Consider the following 424-nt stretch of genomic DNA (forward strand, 5'->3'; position numbering starts at 1 on the left):
GCCAATACGGCTCTGTGCAGATATGCTTTGATTAAACACGCTGAATGCATTAGGCATCATTAGAAAGAGGGTTGTTATTGAATCATAATCATTACTTGAACCGTCCCTTTCGGAGTCAAAAACAATCGCTGGTACTTCGGTTGAAAAGGTGACGGTTCATGATATGATGCCCGCGTCAATCTTTCGATTAGCACATCCGGCCGCGGTGACCCGATTGCCTTCAATTTATCGTGTAGGCACACCGTCGACGGTGAAGTTAAAATAGTTGTATACGGATTTATTTCGTTTCGTTCACTTGTCAATCCGGGTGAGAGTGGAAAGCCGTTCACGACATTACAACTATAGAAAATAGTAAATGCCTTCAATTCATCTTATAGGCAAACCGACGACCTAGAAGTTAAAATAGTTGTATCAGAGTTCACAA

The sequence above is a fragment of the Bemisia tabaci genome, chromosome 7 (genome assembly GCF_918797505.1).
Source record: "Bemisia tabaci chromosome 7, PGI_BMITA_v3".
NCBI classification, from domain to species: Eukaryota; Metazoa; Arthropoda; class Insecta; order Hemiptera; family Aleyrodidae; genus Bemisia; species Bemisia tabaci.